This window comes from Schistocerca serialis, chromosome 4 (assembly GCF_023864345.2).
Source record: "Schistocerca serialis cubense isolate TAMUIC-IGC-003099 chromosome 4, iqSchSeri2.2, whole genome shotgun sequence".
Taxonomy (NCBI): domain Eukaryota; kingdom Metazoa; phylum Arthropoda; class Insecta; order Orthoptera; family Acrididae; genus Schistocerca; species Schistocerca serialis.
The window spans coordinates 807,786,260-807,803,518 of NC_064641.1; the positions used below are offsets into that span (position 1 = coordinate 807,786,260).

A 17,259-nucleotide genomic window follows, 5' to 3' on the forward strand; every position below is an offset into this window, starting at 1 on the left:
ATTAATTGCCGCTTACACAATTTGTTCAATATGAACACTGGAGTATCTGACGAAATGCGGCCAAAATAGAAACTAACTTCTTTCCAGCATGAATCGGTTTCCCATTATTCCCTGTTGTGAAATTCGAAGTTTGTATTAGTTGGCCATAGCTTCTGTTTCAAAATGTATTAAACCTGTTATTGAAAATGCATCATCTTAATTTGATTTCGCTTACTGATTGCAGGTCAGTAGTATAGTAATAATGTGAAACATACAAGATTACATAAATCACTGACAAGAATTTTGTACAATACAACCCTTTTACATTTCAGTGGGATATTAGCACCTAGGTTCACGACCATGTTGTATATTGCAATAAATTTTAAGTTTGGAAAAACATTATCCTTGCATAATAATTTTTGTAGCGTTGGGAAAAGACTGTGGCACACGTAAAGTGAACGCTATCAATTCGAAATGGTATAATAAAATGTATTTAACTTCTGATAAAGGGTTGTCTAGTGGTTAAGGTACGAAAAGTGCTCCAAGGTAGAACACACTCTCCTAGTAATATAACTAAACGTTTGTTAAAGTTAATTCCATCTTCAGGCTGTAATTCCTCCCCTAATTTACGTGGGCATTATACCTATCTCAGTTGAACAAGATAAGCTCAGTCATGCAAGAACACTTACGCTGTACAATATTTTAAAAAATAAGCATGATTTTTCTCTTAGCTTCCTAAATAGTCCAATAGATAACTCTATGCCAAATATATTTGCGATTTCGTCTATCTTTGCAAAGGCGAACTGCAAAGTTCGGGAACCTTTTCTTATGTTTCACCATTTATTCATGTATAATCAGATTTTGTGTTAAATGTTAGTGGCTTTTGTTGTGATGTTGCGGTGGAAATGATATCCATTATAGCATAACGCTTTCGTACAATAATGTTTCCTATTTTAATAACATTACAGCCTAATTATTTCGTACAATAACGTCTTATGATTTATAATAAAATCAGACAATCATGATATTTGTATCATTGTCTGGCAAAACTGTATCTGGAAAAACGAGCTTTGCCTGAAACAAATAAAAAAGTCTTCAGCATTGTTCTGCATCACAACATTTGAGAAGTTTTATTCTCTTCAGATCTGAGCTTTTTATCATCTACAGTCAACATCCGTACAAGGTTACACTCAAGACAAATACGATCCGAAAGACTCCATAATACTCATTTATAGTCGATGTTAACATATATGTCGTTTCCTGAGTTTTTTCCGTTACTTCTTGCATCTTATATCCTTCCCACTTCGGTCATTGTCAGTCATTTGGTTGTCCAGTCAGCAAATCTCATCTGTTACCCATAGCACTCCATTTAGTAGTTACTTCCTTATCACGTAATTTCATTCGACTATATTTTGTTTTGTTTTACTGTTCTGGATATCTATCTTATAACCTCATTTCAATAGAATATGCATACCATTTAATTGACGTCCCGGTTCGATACTGTCTCTGACAGAGTTGCAACGATATCAGCCAATTGCCAAATTTCAATATCTTCTCCCTGAACTTTTTCAAATTTCTCTTTTGTTCTCATTATTCCTAACGTAGTGGACAGATTGAATAACATCGGTCGTATGCTGCAATTCTCAACTGCTGTTTCCCATTTCGAGTCTTCCACCTAACTCCGTTCTCTTTAAAACTACATCACGTTTCCACTTTATTTACCGAATTTATATTTCTGCAGATTTCTATTAGAATGAATTTTTCACTCTGCAGCGGAGTGTCAGTTGATATGAAACAACCTGACGATTAAAACTACGGTGCCAGACCGAGATTCGAAATAGGGACCTTTACCTTTCACGGGAAAGTACTATACCGAGTGCACTACCCAACCACGACTCACGATGTTTGCTCACAGCTTTACTGTCGTCAGTACCTCGTCTCCTACTTTACAGACTTCACAGAAGTTCTTCTGCAAAACTTACAAAACTACCACTTCTGGAAGAAGGGATATTGCGGAAACTTGGATTAGCCACGGGTCCCGACTTTGAGTCTAGTTCCAACACACAGTTTTTAAGTACCATAAAGTTTCAGATTTCTGCTGGTTGCATACTTTTGGAGTTGCCCCTGTACAAGCTGTAGATAATATTCTGAACATTTCATCAATGTACCTATTAAATCTATGTATTATACTTTTCCACCGCGTCTACACTTTTGAGTTTCCAGTGTACAAAAATACTGTTATAGCAGTGAGTACTACATCTCACGATTTCCGAGCAATCAAAACTATTTTATTATGACTTTGAAGTTATCAATGAGCTGTCATAGTCGTTGTACTATTGATTTGTTGTCCACAGCAACACGGTTAAGATTTCCGTCCAGCGCTCTTGTATTATGCCTAACTTTCTTGTGATATGCCTAAATCACATCACTTGTGTGCTGAATTAGGTCCCTCTAGCAAGAAGGAAGTCTTCCATCTTCGTCGCCTGTCGGACCAAATACTCCTCAGACTCACATGTCCCTGATTTTGTCGAGTTACTTACGTTTATCTTCCTCCAATCCTCCCTCGCCATAGTGTGAGGCGGTGTCAGTACACTGGAATATCAGCTTCCAGCTGCGACCGTGGTGCGCTACAGAGCTGCTGAGTCAGCGCTGTGGTCGGGCTAATGACGTCGCCCTTGAATCACTCGTTGCGTCACAAGCGGACGGCGCAGACGCGCGTACTGCGAGCGAGCCATTCGTTTGGCAGCCAAAGGCCAGCGGTATTCTGGGACTCGTCCGCTTGCGGCGCCGGCTTACTGGTAAGTCACGCAAACTTTCCCTTTGCGATGTTGCTGCCGTCTTTATTATCTCTTACATTTTGTGACCGTGCAATTTACGACGTTACTCATACCAATCATTAAGACGCAGTAAATCACTGAGTACGCATTCTGAAATACAGTACAGGCAGATCCCGCTACTCGCGAATTTGTTATCCACGTTTTCGCTTATGTGTGAATTTAGTTTGCGGTCCAGTGCTGCCATCTGTTAACAGTACAAGGAAGCAATAATACAGTAGCGCATCTCAATGTACATCTTCTATCGTCTTTGTCGATTCGTGAATAGTCAGTTCAGGATAGTAGGGCTGTGTATTTGCACATGACAAGTTCTATTTTTAAAAAGTCGTTTAGGAAGAAATAAAATTGGGCCTGTCGACGAAACGAGGCATTTTAGAAGGTCGTATCCACTATAAACAAAGAGAACACTTTGCACCGGTACGAGGAACGTGAGAGCTGTGGTACTTAGTGAATGCACTGTGAGAACAGTGCATGAAAATGCGAAATAATTTCAAAAACAGCTCACTGTTCAACTGGTTTAAGAGTGACTAGGGTGACAAAGTATCACAGGGAGGCGATGGAAAGAATGGACAAAAATGCAAAGCCACTGGACTGAGCACCACAGCCAACAGTACATGCTTCTTTCTGGAGCTGCTATTCAAGATTAAGCCAAGAGCTAGCATGCAGATTTAACGAACGAAGAGAACGATGAAGCTCATTTCTCGACCTATTATAGTAGTTTGATAGCTTCAAGCATCATCTTGGGTTTCAAAATATGAAAATGGCATAAGAAGCAGCTATGAGGCACGATGTTGGACTCGAGATATTTAAAGAGAGTGTTCAAAAATTTGGATATAAAAAGGCTGTACCGCAAAGAAGGTTTCCACTTTGTTGAGGTCGGCTTGTTTTCGAAATGAATGCCTAGACACACTTTCATTTCTGTTGAAGAAAAAACAGTTCTGGATTTAAGGCTCCCAAGGACCCATGCACCCTTCTTCTCGCAGGAAATTATGCAGCAGATTACAGAATGCAATGCGGTTGCATTGTTCGCGAAATCCTGGGGGAACTAAAGGGTTGTGACAAAAGCAAGCCGGGAGTTCATTGGATATGGAATAATGACTATACTAATTATTTCGTTTCAGTGTTTAATTTTTAAGTGCATAAATTTGGCATTAAAATATATTTCATCAAAATTGTAATACTTATTTTTAGTAAAAATACTAAGAAACGCTGCTCGTTTGAGCTTAAAAAGTGAGTAAAGGACAACTTAACCACCATTTTATATATAAAACTACTCTAGATTCACGCGAATTCGGTATGCGAGGTGATTTCGCGGAACGACACACACCAGAGGATTTCGATAAATGATAGACCGCAGTGGGACGTATTTTTCTTTTGGACGATAATTTCATTTGCCCATTATTTTATTAGACAATTTATTTTGAAAACAAAATCGTACATGTTGTCTAACAGGTGTTTTGTATCCCTCCTGGAAGGCAGCGCGTGGGTCTGCTCCTGTAAACTGAAGGGTAGGCCGAATGTAGGAAGTGAGTAGAAGCGGGAAAAGGTGAAATGCTTCGGTACTGCGTTTATATCTAAATCACATTTACTATAGGAAGAATTAGGATTACATTAGGCTTTCGTAACTTTGCTCGAGATGAGCACGTAGGTGCGAAGCTGTACATCAGGTTACAAAGGCAAAATCTGTAGTGGCTCGCCCACTATGAAATAGAAACAATGTTGCTTAATCGTCTACTCGGGATCAAATGGACAGAATCTGGAGCGGCGCTCGTAGAGCTGCACAGCGGCAGCTAGATGGCGCTGTCGACGGTGTCGGTGCCGTAGTGCCAACCTATGAACTTTAACGTATGCCGTGGTATCGCAGCTATCGATACCACAAGGTGTACAGTAAATCGAGTGCAGAGTTGGTCAGTGGAATACCTTCACAAATATTGTATGCTATACCTGTTAGGTGTGCTCCCTCAAATACGTTAACGAGTAATTCTGTACCGTGGCGGATTCATTGATGTGACGATTTTTTATGCTGTATTTACTCTACACATGGGAGAGCCAGCTATGTATTACATCAGTGGCACATCTGATAACCTTTCCAGTGACAATAAATTACTTATCAGTATGTACTCTTTGCCAGTAGTAATCAGAGAAATTACTCAGTTAGTTATGACATAGCACCGCTTGGGTATTTATTTTATCAATTTATTTCAGAAACGGAAACAAAAAATCAAGTGTGTTTGTGGAAAACTATCGAAAGAAATCCCTTTGCATGTATTTGTGAAAATACAATGAAAAGGCAACCCTTAGCTGCTTACAGGCGTTGACATACGTCAACGCGGACGGATGAAAATATGTGCCCCGACCGTGACTCGAACCCGGGATCTCCTGCTTAAATGGCAGACGCTCTTTTTTTTTTTTTAATCTCATTTTGTTCGTTTTAGTTCGTTGTATCTGCTCTGGGTGGACGTCGAGAGACACCCGTTTCAGTTCGTTGTTGATCCATTAACTCAATTTTTTTTTATTACAGAGGGTACGTAACCCTCTGACTAGACACGCTGAGCTACCGTGCCGGCAATTCATCTGAGCCACCGAGGACACAGAGGATAGTGCGACTGCAGGGACTTAGCTCTGGCATGCCTCCCGTGACACCCACATGCTCAACGTATTGTCCCGCATTACATTCTTAGTGCCCCCGCCCATTATACTCATTACTCGCGGCGCGTTGCCGATTCCCGTAAGATTTCGGGCACTTTTTGTGCATCCGCACTGAAGAAGAAGATGATCAAGTGACCGGTGAGCCTTAACTGTATACAAGGCTATTACAAATGATTGAAGCGATTTCATAAATTCACTGTAGCTCCATTCATTGACATATGGTCACGACACACTACTGATACGTAGAAAAACTCATAAAGTTTTGTTCGGCTGAAGCCGCACTTCAGGTTTCTGCCGCCAGAGCGCTCGAGAGCGCAGTGAGACAAAATGGCGACAGGAGCCGAGAAAGCGTATGTCGTACTTCAAATGCACTCACATCAGTCAGTCATAACAGTGCAACGACACTTCAGGACGAAGTTCAACACAGATCCACCAACTGCTAACTCCATTCGGCGATGGTATGTGCAGTTTAAAGCTTCTGGATGTCTCTGTAAGGGGAAATCAACGGGTCGGCCTGCAGTGAGCGAAGAAACGGTTGAACGCGTGCGGTCAAGTTTCACGCGTAGCCCGCGGAAGTCGACGAATAAAGCAAGCAGGGAGCTAACCGTACCACGGTTTGGAAAATCTTACGGAAAAGGCTAAAGCAGAAGCCTTACCGTTTACAAATGCTACAAGCCCTGACACCCGATGACAAAGTCAAACGCTTTGAATTTTCGGAGCGGTTGCAACAGCTCATGGAAGAGGATGCGTTCAGTGCGAAACTTGTTTTCAGTGATGAAGCAACATTTTTTCTTAATGGTGAAGTGAACAGACACAATGTGCGAATCTGGGCGGTAGAGAATCCTCACGCATTCGTGCAGCAAATCCGCAATTCACCAATAGTTAACGTGTTTTGTGCAGTCTCACGGTTTAAAGTTTACGGCCCCTTTTTGTTCCACGAAAAAAACGTTACAGGACACGTGTATCTGGACATGCTGGAAAATTGGCTCATGCCACAACTGGAGACCGACAGTGCCGACTTCAACTTTCAACAGGATGGTGCTCCACCGCACTTCTATCATGATGTTCGGCATTTCTTAAACAGGAGATTGGAAAACCGATGGATCGGTCGTGGTGGAGATCATGATCAGCAATTCATGTCATGGCCTCCACGCTCTCCCGACTCAACCCCATACGATTACTTTCTGTGGGGTTATGTGAAAGATTCAGTGTTTAAACCTCCTCTACCAAGAAACATGCCAGAACTGCGAGCTCGCATCAACGATGCTTTCGAAGTCATTGATCGGGACATGCTGCGCCAAGTGTGGGAGGAACTTGATTATCGGCTTGATGTCTGCCGAATCACTAAAGGGGCACATATCGAACATTCGTGAATGCCTAAAAAAACGTTTTGAGTTTTTGCATGTGTGTGCAAAGCATTGTGAAAATATCTCAAATAAAAAAGTTATTGTAGAGCTGTGAAATCGCTTCAATCATTTGTAATAACCCTGTATATATATATGTGAAAACACATTTTCAATTATGTCATGCAAATAAATTTGCGTAATGTACAAACACATAGGTGCAGTAACTAAATTAAGAAACCAAATTGATCTCAGAATGTTTCTTTACACTGGGTGCAGCTACTTCGCATGTCTACGACGCGATTTTGTAAACGCCTTTTCATAGCGCTATACTACCCGACCACGATATTACTGCACTCAGCAACCACATGCGGTGACGTTATAATAAACATTAATAGAGGCCATTGAGGAAAACGCATCGCACTGTAAACGATTTACAGATGTATGAAGTCCTTCAGTGTGTCCTTGTGAACCATCTCGTTAAAAAAAGATAAACCGACCGAAGCGCCCTTGAGCCCAGCTGCAGTATTATTGTGGTCGATTAATAGATAGCTGTAGTTTTCGTCTAGAGCCGTTTGAGTTCAGCAGTTGAAGGCTGTCAAAAGCGCTGCCAGCTATCAGGGTTTCCCTTAGTTGCATAGATCCTGAGAAATCAGTACCCAGAACAACCACCTCAGCCCATAATAACGGCGTCGATATGCCTGGGCATTGAGTCAAACAGAGCTTGGATCGCGTGTACAGGTACAGATGCCCATGCAGCTTCAACACGATACCACAGTTCGTCAACAGTAATGACTGGAGTATTGTGACGAGCCAGTTGCTCGGCCACCATTGACCAGACGTTTTCGGTTGGGAGAGATCTGGAGAATGTGCTGGCCAGGGCAGCAGTCTAACATTCTCTGTGTCCAGAAAGGCCCGTACAGGACCTGCAACACGCCGTCGTGCATTATCCTGCTGAAATGTAGCGTTTCGCTGGGATCGAATGAAGGGTAGAGCCACAGGTCGTAACCCGTCTGAAATGTAACGTCCACTGTTCAAAGTGCCGTCAATACGAACAAGATGTGACTGAGAAGTGTAACCAATGGCACCCCATACCATCACGCTGGGTGATACGCTAGTATGGTTATGACGAATACACGCTTGCAATGTGCGTTCACCGCGACGTCGCCAAACACGGATGCGACCATCGTCATATTGTAAACAGAACCTGGATTCATCCGAAAAAATTACGTTTTGGCATTCGTGCTCCCAGGTTCGTCCTCGAGTACACCACCGCAGGCGCTCCTCTTTGTGATACAGCGTCAAGGGTAACCACAGCCATGGTCTCCGAGCTGATAGTCCATGCTGCTGCAGACGTCGTCGAACTGTTCGTGCAGATGGTTGTTGTCATGCAAACGTCCCCATCCGTTGACTCAGGGACCGAGACGTGGCTGCACGATCCGTTACAGCCATGCAGATAAGATGCCTGTCATCTCGACTGCTAGTGATAAGAGTCCGTTGGCATCCAACACGGCGTTCCGTATTACCCTCCGGAGCCCACCGATTCCATGTTCTGCTAACAGTCGTTGGATCTCGGCCAACGCGAGCAGCAGTGTCACGATACGATAAACCGCAGTCGCGATAGGCTACAATCCGACCTTTATCAAAGTCGGAAACGTGATGGTATGCATTTCTCCTCCTTACGTGAAGCATCACAACAACGTTTCACCAGGCAACGCCGGTCAACTGCTGTTTGTGTATGAGAAATCGGTTGGAAACTTTCCTCATGTCAGCATGTTGTAGGTGTCGCTCTCGGCGTCAAACTTGTGTGAATGCTCTGAAAAGCTAATCATTTGTATATCACAGCATCTTCCTCCTGTCAGTTAAATTTCGCGTCTGTAGCACGTCATCTTCGTGGTGTATCAATTTTAATGGCCAGTAGTGTAGAATGGTGTGATTTTCTAGTTACATTCAGCTGCATATGTGGATACTGTCAGCGTAATATGTTTTGAATAGAGATAGAAGATAGGAAGTAATAAATTTCAATGTCATTCACAATCTGCCAGTTTTCCTCATACCTCAGCGGTTATTAAGTCCTGTCCCCAAAAACTGCTATAGGTGCATGGTTCCTACAGCGATTGTTCATTAACAGTGACGGATATGTGTAGTAAGCTTAGCTGAAATCGTTCCATTATTTTAGGAGGTGCTGTGGAACATACGTACACACACACACACACACACACACACACACACACACACACACACACACACACATATATATATATATATATATATATATATATATATATATATGAATTTTGATAATATGTATGAATTTGTGAGCCACAATGAGTTATGGGGTGGTTAACATTCATACCAGTGAATGAAGAACCGAAAATCTGCGCTTAAATCTTTCGAAAAAATCTCCACGAAATTAGTAATGTCAACTTTACCTAGCATACACATGCCCTCAGGAGACCGACATTTCCCAACGACCTGGGTCCACAACAAACTTTAGACCATTCATGGAAATAAAAAGCATAAGCCACTTTAGTGCCATTGTCAATTTCACAACTTTCTTGATATGCTCCTTCCGACACAGGCACACAGCCGATCCTACCTATCTCCTGCAGCAGTATTAGACGACTGGTACACTTGACACCATTACCCACACTACTATCAGTTATCTGGATGGCCAGCCGGAGTGGCCGTGCGGTTCTAGGCGTTACAGTCTGGAGCCGAGCGACTGCTACGGTCGCAGGTTCGAATCCTGCCTCGGTCATGGACGTGTGTGATGTCCTTAGGTTAGTTAGGATTAATTAGTTCTAAGCTCTAGGCGACTGATGACCTCAGAAGTTAAGTCGCATAGTGCTCAGAGCCATTTGAACCATTTATCTCAATGTTCTGTATGCTCTTCTGCAACCTCTTCCCAGAAGTTCATCAGTCGGCCAACTGGAACTTCATTTGCCACGAATTATGTCACTTCCATCAACCTATTGTTATACAGCCAAAATAAATATTCACGTACATTAGTATAATCCCTCTAAGTATAACGATCAACCAAAGATAAGTAAATTAAAAAAAACGCCTTTTAAAAGTGCTTGCTAAAATACTGCGTCATGTGACATGTTTTTAGTAATCATTCCACAAGTGCACTGTCAGCGAAAATAGTTTGTACTGCCTCAGCGGCAAATATTTACGAGATAAAGTGTGAAACAATATTATCTGCAATGTCTATTCTTCATTAGAAGAAGCCTTTAGCACTACATTATCGGTAAAATTCGATGTAACTAAGAACTGAATCCACTTTAAACTGCTTGTTTACCTACATTCCTACAAACGACTCCCGTATTAATTTTATATTTTTATAATGTAGTAAATATTACTGTGAAATGAACTTATCCCCTCCTGTATCAAATGATATCAGAAGATAAATCCACAGGTTACAAATGCTAGAACAGAAAACCAGCAATAAATACCAGTAACTCAAATAACATCGTTAAATATGCATGTCATTAAAAACGTGATCGCTGATGTTACAAGACAGGCATTGTGCATCATGGAGAGGTTTACTCTTGAAATTTCTAGCCAGGACTTCCCCGGGGAGGGCCGGAAAAGATAACACTCCTTCCCAAGTACATCTCCGGCAATAAACACAACGAAACAATTTCGGAAATTAAAGCTTTGCGAAGGTCATTCTTCCCATTTGCCATTTGCTAGTGCTAAAGTGTAGGGTGGATCTGTAAGTGGTATCAGGAGTACCCTAAGTGATGCACCATTAGGTGGCTTGCGGAGCATGATATAGATGCAGATGAATCGCAAGCTTCCCGACTTAGGAACATAAAAACGGTATTGTAAATTATTAGAGAAACTATTGTGAATGTATGAATACCAACACAATGGATTGTTTGTAGCAAGTAAATTAATAAACAGCATGTAAGACCAGTTTGATATAAACTTACCAGTGTAAATTAAAGGGTTAACTACATGGAGAGAATATTGTAGGTAATAGCAGATTTTACTACCAAACCACAATGACAGCCTACGAGAACATCTCTATTTTTGAGAAAAACGGGTTGAGACCAACACAAACAACTGAAACTGTTTTGAAATGATAGTGCGATAGTAACTTCTGTTCATGCTGTAATGTAATTCTGTTGAGTTCGCCATACCTTTCATCAATTCAAGATCATTTGCGATCACTAGATGTACTCGTATTTCGAAACTGAATGCTTCAAATGAAAACTACTTTGTAAACTATAACTTAATATTCTACGCAATAATGTTGGTTCTGATGTAACTTATCAGACACCTTCGGCCCCTATATAAAATGTCTTGAAATCATCGATCTGTTTCCATATAGATCTGTTATCTTGTATTTACCTAATCAGTTATCTTCGAATTGTTCCAATTTCCGTTGCATTGGAAGTCAGAACATCGATGAACTAACCCTGTAAGTACGTTATGAGAGCACACTCCAACTTAGTTTCGAGACTTTTTTTAGGAAAGCCTTTTGAGGCGATAGAGCTGTAGTAATCAAAGTATGCCACAATAACTCGGTTGCGGTAATTAGTTTTGCGTAAAAGGCGGTTCTTTGATTACTGTTAATTAATTGATAGATCGATAAAGACACTTCGAAAGCTCTCATAATACTATGCCCAGACAAATCCCATCTACAGTTTAGCAATCCTCAGATCGAGCGTACTAGTTTGAAACACATCACAAATACATTCCATTTGATTTTCATTTTGTTATTTTTCTATAAATTTTTTTGTACACTCTAAGGCTTTCCATCCCTTTGCAACCTTGTTTATATTAAAATTATGATTTGCATGAAACAGAACCGGCAGTTTGCGAGGAACATAAAATATTTTCATTCACTAAATCATGTATAAAATTGGTCTTAGCCGGAATTGGAAAGTGTAGATACGAATTTGACTGATGAAACACTAAGATGGGGCTTGCTTGACGCCATGAGAATGACGTCACAGCTTACCATTATAAAAGATACAGCCTCAGCTGTAGGCAGCAGTTGTGTGGACGGTTTTGGAGCGTCTCGAGTTCAAATGGTTCAAATGGCTCTGAGCACTATGGGAATTAACATCTGAGGTCATCAGTCTGCTAGAACTTAGAACTACGTAATCCTAACTAACTTAAGGACATCACACACATCCATGCTCGAGGCAGGATACTAACCTGCGACTGTAGCAGTCGCGCGGTTCCGGACTGAAGCGCCTAGAACCGCTCGACCACCCGGCCCGGCGCGTGTCGAGTAATATGGGCTAGATTCTTCTACTGTAAGGAATAATGTATGGGTAACAGTGACTATCAGGGAAACATCAAAAACCTTACCTCGTATATGCAGCAGAAAAAAGCACATGTGCAAGACTCAGCCTCGGCAATTGATCACGCTTGAAGATATTCTGTTTGCGCGTAGTTATGTTCTTCTGAATCTACAGCTTCAGAACATTCTCTCTCACCGATTGTCCCAATCCCCCCTCCCAGTGGAGCCGCTTAATGCCCGTACACGAAGTATCATGCACTGGAATGTCTAAGAGGTTCGTGTTCATTGTCTCAACGGAACAATATGCGATAATGCTCTGCTCATTGCATCGAAGTGTGCGTTTCCATCCTGCATTTTGAACAGTTTTATGCAGGATTTACAAGTGCAGTACAAGTTATCTCTTGTTGAGCGCTATTTTCTTTGCTTTAAAAATCTGTCACTGTTGAATCACACCTGCTGGCCAGAACATTATGACCATCTACCTGTCAGACGGTACGGATGACAGCGGCGACGCGTCGTGGCATGGAAGCGGTGATGCCTTGATAGGTCGCTGGAGGGAACTGACAAATCTGTACACACAACTCAGCTAATTACCGTAAATTCCGGGTAGGGGAGCGATGAACTCTAACGCCACGTTCAATCGCATCCTAGATGTGTTCGATCGAGTTCAGATTTGGCGAGTTGGGGCTGGTTATGTCGTTGAAAAATCCCATTGCCTGCGGGAAACATGATCGTCATGATCTGAAACCACTGTACGATACTCTTTGGTCGTCATGGAATGTCGAACCAGTTCCATTGGACCCGTGGTCACCCACGTGAATGTTTCCAAGAGCATAATGTAGCCGTCGACAGCCTGTCTCCGACTCGTAGTACGGGTGTCTAGGAGCTGTTCCCCTGGAAGGTGACGACGGATTCCCGCCCTTCCATCGGTATGATGAAGCAGGTATCGGGAGTCATCAGACGGTGCAGCGCTCTGCCACTGCGCCAACGTCAGACGCGATGGTCACATGTCCATTTCAATCGCAGTTACCAAAAATTCAAATGTGTGTGAAATCTTATGGGATTTAACTGCTAAGGTCATCAGTCCCTAAGCTTACACACTACTTAACCTAAATTAACCTGAGGACAAACACACACACCCATGCCAACGGGAGGACTCGAACCTCCGCCGGGACCAGCCGCAAAGTCCATGACTGAAGCACATGAAACCGCTCGGCTAATCCCGCGAGGCAATCGTAGTTACCGATGTCATGGTGTTAACATTAGCACATGTGTGGGTCTGCGGCTGTGGAGGCCTCGTTAGGAATTCAGATACACCTGTACTTTGCCCATCATTAAAGTGTAATGTTACTTCTGCCACAGTTGGCCACCTGTCCTGCTTTACCAGTCTGCACAGCCTAACACGTCCGACAATTACAATGAGGGGTAGCCGCCTAACCCAATGACGTCTGGACGTGGTTTCGCCTTGATTGTGTTGAAGACACTATTACAGCACTCCTCGACAACCCGAAAAGTCGAACATTTTCTGAAATAATCGTCCCGAGTCTCCGGGCCGTCACCATCTGCCCTCGTTCAAACTTAGAATTCAACACAAGGACAACACGCTCACTGATACTCAATGCACCGTGCGAGTGTATGAATAGCAGTCGTTCTTCGCACTCGTTCCTACTATCGCCTGGACTGGTTTGTATCGATAGCGGATCGGTGGTCGTAATGTCTTGGCTGATAAACGTATAATATTCCACCCGAACAGTGCATGTACGCTGACAGAATTACGGAAGATCTAACGCAGTCTGGAAACACACAGGGCAGAATATTCGACAGGACCACATACAGAGGCTATATTGAGAAATGGGTGGTATAGAAAGGGAACACGCGAAAGAAGAAAGTCTCCGAAAAACATAGACAGCAGAAAAGCCAGTGCATGAAACTTTTGTTTTATATGTTCTTGACATGGTCAGTCTGCCGGCGATCTGCAGCGTATGGTAACAGAAGAAAACTGCAGATGAAGAGTTTGCTTATAATAATTGTATTGAAAGATAGAGCTGTGCTGTCATCATCGGATCTTATCTTAGCATAAGTTTAGGGTTATGGCACAAACATTCTCCTGGGATTTCTGAAGCTGATATCTTTCTAGTGGCATACTTCGTCATTAAAATATGAGGCCAAGTTGGTCATTTATCCTTGTAAAGATAGCGCAAGTTCACTTTGTTGTTGCACTATACCATAAAAAACAAGATGCACTCAGTGATTATGTACGTTATTTATGAAGTAAAAAACAGATTCAATCAAAAACTGAAACCGTGGATCTGAAACCCTGGATATTCAACAACCAAAAGGTAAGTGCATCTGTAGAAACTGTTGTTTTGAAAATATGCTGGTAGGAGCTTGCTTTTCGTGAACAATGGAACATACTTACAACTCAATATGTTTTACTCAATTTCTTCATTCCATGCATTACACAGGGTGTCCGAGGAGGAACGGTCAATATTCAGGGATGTGACCGAAACGATCATTGGAAGCAACATGTCAAGTAAACAGGGACTCTAAGATTAATTAAGAGTCATGAGCACTCCTTCATCTTCGATACTCTGAAACAAACCTCTTCTAGTGCAGCTCTTTGTTTCCATACTTTGAGAGGTAGTGATATACAAAACAAGAAGAAAATGTGTGGACTTGTTCATCGCTGCTACAGTGAAACACATCTATTTTATTAAACAATTATTCATAATTCTTAAGGTATTCATGTTAGAGTCCATGCTTTCAAGACTTTTTTTTCTTTTTTTGGTTCATACTTCCTCATCCCAAAATATGGAAATCAATGATCTTGCAGTAGAAGAGATTTACTGCATAGTATCAAGGCTGAAGGAATGCTCATAGCTCTTGATATATACACATTTGAGCCCATGGTTACAAGACTTCTAATGATCTGCCTCGTCACATACCTGAATACTGAACATTCGTCCTAGGACACCCCGTGTGTGGTCGGCTATATAACACGATAAGTATGTGGTTACCTTCCATCGCTTCCCACTGGCAGGAAGTACAAATTCATCATGATTTCTGTGTAGAGTAAATTTCGCAAATTTCCACGTTCTAGTCGCCCGGGCACCTTCTGTTTTATTTCATAAGAAGTACGTCGCTGTCAGTTGTAATGGGAGGATGCTGAGGGACTATAGTGTAATTAATCAGCCAGGTATTACAATGATCCTGTTCAGTCCTAGCTGCTTGTCGTACTGGTGATCTCATATGGGGGCACTACTTTTGTGTAACTACAGACATGTTATGAGAGTATGGCCGTTCTTCTAGGATCGTATGGCTAAAGGAGGTGCATCGTTGATCAGTACCTGACAGTTTTTAAGGATTGAGATATTTTACTTTCAAAAGTTAGGGAATGGGTACCGAGCTTAAAATGCTTCTGTAATGATGATCATTGACGCGAAAGGTGTCGCAATACTAAGACTGAGAGGAGTGTGATACTTACACACGTTTATGTAAGGTATTTCAAGAAGTAAAATTAAAGCAATAACAACCCTCGGTCTGAAAAACGAAGTCTTTTGACGTAGGTTTCGGCAACTACTAAGAGTGCCTCCATCAGAAGTAAAACACTCCAAGCCACGCGGGGTAGCCCCTAGCCTAAGTTAGTTTAAGTTAGATTAAGTAGTGTGTAAGCCTATGGACCGATGACTTCAGGAGTTTGGTCCCATAGGAACGTACCACAAATTTCCAAATTTTCTAAAACATTCAAACTGACATGTCACGTGTAAAACAAATATGAAGCGATAAAGCTTTAGTCACAAAATTTTAAAATAGAAGGCAAGCCACAATCGGTTGCTTAACATGTCGAGCTGGAGTAGCAACAGACTGAGACGTCCGCGTTAGCAGTTGCGGAGAGGTGAGCATTACACCAAAAGTGCCATCCAGTAGCCGCAAATACAAACAGGCACTAAAAAGAAAATTATAATCTGACCTAACGTATCGTGAGACACTTACATTAGTACAATATTAATAATTACAATAGTAATCCTTAGATCAACGACCAGCGGATGTAGAAAGACTTGCCCCATATTACAAAGTGTGGCTGTGAACATTTCACATATAACGCCTGTTTGATCTGACTCCTTTCCTAGAAAAGTATGCTGATTCGGAATTATATTCCAGTGACAGCGGTTGGAAGCAAAAAACTGTACTGAACCAGTTTTATCTGACAAAATCAGGAGGTTCTTCGCAGAATCGGCGAAGATACGAAATACGGAAAACATTAACAAGAAGAGGAGAAGGGTCGATATAACACTTGTTAAGACGTCAGGAAATTACTCGCACACTATTAGAGGGAGTTTTAGATGATGTAAACTGCATAGGAAGACAGATCGGTATACGTCCAACAAATAATTGAGGACTTAGGTTGCAAGTACTACTCCCCTGTGGGGTAATTCGAAGAGGACGCAATATGTCATATATCTGATAACTAAAAAAAGGGTGATAAGAACTCTGTGGCTCTGCATGCTGCTGCTGCCTGCCCCACAGAAGTCCATAAATTAAGTAGTACACCATGCTATCTAAATAGCTAACAGCCCGAAGCTCAACCGTAGTCACTTATCTATGAATATATTGCGCCAGTACAGCAGTGCCTCCGTGGTATCTCGCTTCCCACGCCCGGGTTCCCGGGTTCGATTCCCGGCGGGGTCAGGGATTTTCTCTGCCTCGTGATGACTGGGTGTTGTGTGACGTCCTTACGTTAGTTAGGTTTAAGTAGTTCTAAGTTCTAGGGGACTGATCACCATAGATGTTAAGTCCCATAGTGCTCGGAGCCATTTGAACCATTTGAACCTTCGTGGTAGAAATTAACCGAGCATTAATTCGTTCAAGATGACAGAATGTGAAACATGATATTTCTTCTTGTTGTCACTATTTTCGTTATGTTCGTGTCTTCGCCGATTCTGTAAAGAACCTCCTTATTCCTTATTTTGTCAGTAAATCTAATTTTCATCATCCTTTTCTTGCACCACATCTCAAATTCTTAGAATTTCTTCTTTTCTGGTTTTCCCACAGTCCATGAATCACTGCAACACACCAGCAACAATCTTAAAGATAATGGAATTCACTGAGCCTCAATTCGTTCAAGATGTAAGGAGGTGAGAGATGATAGAAGAAGAGACTATTTTTAAAGCCAGTAATTAAAATTTCAACA

General features: G+C 41.9%; 1 protein-coding gene across 1 annotated transcript in view; it reads left to right on the forward strand.

Annotated features, from left to right (window-relative positions):
- Positions 1 to 2,678: 2,678 nt before the first annotated feature.
- The window catches only part of LOC126473406 (UDP-glucosyltransferase 2-like), a 106,129-nt gene continuing 91,548 nt past the window's right edge, over positions 2,679 to 17,259 (forward strand). Inside the window, exon 1 of the mRNA XM_050100425.1 lies at positions 2,679 to 2,777. The gene's annotated coding sequence lies outside the window, so the exon portion shown is untranslated. The remainder of the gene's footprint in view (positions 2,778 to 17,259) is intronic.